This window comes from Euprymna scolopes, chromosome 2 (genome assembly GCF_053919585.1).
Source record: "Euprymna scolopes isolate OS-2025 chromosome 2, ASM5391958v1, whole genome shotgun sequence".
Classification (NCBI taxonomy): domain Eukaryota; kingdom Metazoa; phylum Mollusca; class Cephalopoda; order Sepiida; family Sepiolidae; genus Euprymna; species Euprymna scolopes.
The window spans coordinates 97,259,079-97,262,326 of NC_136483.1; the positions used below are offsets into that span (position 1 = coordinate 97,259,079).

Here is a 3,248-nt window from a genome sequence, read left to right on the forward strand (position 1 = left end):
TATTCTTTGTCTTTTATAATCATTATATTATTACACTTATCGCTGCGTCCGTTATCATGCTATGCATCCCTAAAAAAGGAAAGTGGAATATTCCAAATAAAAATTGTCACCCCTTAAAAGCAAAGTGGAATATTCTAATTCCTAATTAAAAAAAAAAGAAATTGGTGTTGCTCAACAGCAAAAATACACAGCTAATAAAAATGATTTGTCTTTCTTGGCCTTTTAGCTAGGATCAAAGTGTAGTATCTGTTCTTTCAGATACTGCAAGCTATGACTAGCTATGACTAGCAAAGACCAGATGTGGGGGCAACCCCACATGCCTGACCTTTAACCAGCTCCCATTTCCCACCTCTCGGGAGCTGGTCCCCTTTTTCCCTTCCCCCTCCCTTCACTCCTCACATTAAAAATTGGCCTTGTGCCTAATTTGCTCGGTGGGGGAGCAAATAAATACCATCTGTTCTTTCAGATGATACATTTCAATTTCTTCTCTCTTAGTGGAGGAGAAATCCTTTGCCACTAAGACAATTTTTTCTCCACGTAAAAAAGCGACCCTGGTGTCTAAATCTGTCCCGTAGGGAGGCATCGTGAATAGGTACTACGTTTAATGTAACAAAGTTTTAATATTACAAAAGTAACTTGGAAAAGTAATTTCTGGTGTAATTACAAAATGTCACTTCTGATTAATTATAAAATGCACTGGAAATGTCTTTTCTGGTTAATTATAAGATGCCCTGGAAAATGTCTCTTTTGATTATTTTTTTTATTTGTTTACTTGCCTCCCCACAAAGACGGAGTTGGATATGAGGTCGGTTAAAATTTTTTGAGGAAACCAGCGCCCCAAAGGGGTACTCTGATCAATAACAAAAATAAAAATTGTATCAGTATCGAAGGATTTCTCCCCCATTAACCAAGACCAAAAAAGGGAGGGGGTTAAGTCACTGGAATGCTGAGACTGATACTGCACTCAGAAATCCATGTTGAGGCAATCGTTGCCTAATCTCTAACCGTGTTAATGTTTTTATATATTACTTTCGAAAAGCTGCTGAAACAGTTTATGATTTAGACATTACTTTATTTCAAGTATATTTTAACCAGTGGGTTGGGGTATATATATATAATCAGTCTCAGAAATTACTTAAACCGTTTACAATTTAAACATTGCTTCCTTTCATGTATATTGTTAACAGTGAGGTAGGGGATATGAAATCAGTCCCGGAAATTGGTGAAACCGTTTATGAATTAAACATTTCTTTATTTCATGTATATTTTAAACAATGAGGTGGGGAATATAAAGTCGGTCCCGGAAATAGCTGCAACCATTTACGTTTTGGGCATTACTTTATTTAATGTTTATTTTTAACTGTAGGATCGGAGATAAGAAGTTGGTCCCGGGAATGGCTGAAAAAGTTTACAATTTAAACATTACTTTATTTCATGTATATTTTTTACAGTGGGGTGCAGTATATTAAGTTGTCCCCGAAATGGCTGAAACAGTTTACTATTTAGACATTACATTATTTCATGTATATTTTTAGCAGTGGGTTGGGGGATATGAAGCCAGTCCCGGAAATGGCTGAAGCCGTTTCCGATTAAAAGATTACTTTATTTCATATATATTTTCAACAGTGGGGTGGCGGACATGAAGTCAGACCCGGGATTGAATATGATAAGCCCAAATATATACTAGCAGAAAGCGTCGCAAAGTATTGAATGAGATAAATGGAAAACATATAGTAGCAGAATAACAAGCCTCGCCCAGGATCGAATTAGATAGGTGAAAGATATATACTAGCAGAATATGCGGCGTCACTCGGGATTGGATAAGATAGGTGGAAAATATATACTATGATTCTGCCCGGAATTGATTGATGTGTTTTTAATCAAATAATAACTCCAGGCAATATATCACAATTATTATTTAAGTGACGGGAAGCGACATAGTGGTTTTAAGTTATGAAAATTATTGTCGAAATTAGTAATATATCCAAGAATTATGAAAAATGATGAAATGTGAGTTATTTGATTGATGAAGGCTATAAGATGTGTTAAATTTATGAGAAATTATTGTCGAAATTAATAACATATCCAAGAATTATGAAAAATGATAATATATAATTTAATGAATACTGTGTTTGCAATTAAATAATCAGACCAAAGGATATATCAAAGTTATTATTTTAGCAAGGGGGTGATGATGTGGGTTTAAATGATGAAAATGGTTGTCGAAATTAGTAACATATCCAAGAATTATGAAAAATTACGAAATGTGAGTTAATGGATTAGTGTGTTTGAAATGAAAAATCAGCCCAGAAAATAAATCAAAGTTATTATTTGAGTAGTGTGGGGTTATTAATGTAAGTAAAAAATATAAAAAGTGATTGTCGAAATTAGTAATATATCCGAGAATTATGAACAAATATGAAATGTAAATTAATAAATAGTTGTGCTTTTTATGAAAAAATCGGCCCAGACAATATATCAAAATTACGTTTTAGTAAGAGAGGGCGATGAGTATAGTTTACATTATAAAAAATATTGTTGAAATTAATAGGATATCCAAGAATAATGTAAAATGATGAAATGTGAGTTAACTGATCGGTGTGTTTATAATAAAGTAATTAGCCCAGACAATACATTAATATTATTATTTAAGTAAGAGAAAATGCAATAAGGAGGGCTAAAATTATGAAAAATAATTGTCGAAATTAGTAACATATCCAAGAATTACGAAAAAATGATGAAATGTTAGTTGATTGATTGGTGTTTTGTAATGAAATAATCAGTCCAGACAATATATCAAAATTATTATTTTAGTAAGAGAAGGCGATAGGGATGGTTTTTATTAGAAAATATTATGGTCGAAATTAGTAACATATCAAAAATGAGGAAAAGCGAGTTTATTGATTGGTGTGTTTATAATAAAATAATCAGTCCAGACAATATATCAAAGTTATTATGTTAGTAAGAGAGGGCGATAAGGATGGTTTTAATTATGAAAAATGATTGTCGGAATTAGTAATATATCCAAGAATTATGAAAAATGAAAATTAGTGATTTAATGCAATAATGTGTTTGTAATGAAATAATCAGACCAGGAAATATATCAAACGTATTATTTTAGTTAGGGGAGGGGTGTTGGCGTCGGTTTAAATGATAAAAAATGATTGCTAAAATTAGTAACATATCTTAGAATTATGAAAAATGATGAAATGTGAGTTAATTGATTAGGGTGTAGTAACGAAAAAAAT

At 32.1% G+C, this 3,248-nt stretch overlaps 1 pseudogene; it reads left to right on the forward strand.

Moving 5' to 3' along the window:
- The first annotated feature begins 205 nt into the window (after nt 1–205).
- Nucleotides 206–370, forward strand: LOC145243188 (U2 spliceosomal RNA; annotated as a pseudogene).
- The last annotated feature ends 2,878 nt before the right edge of the window (nt 371–3,248 follow it).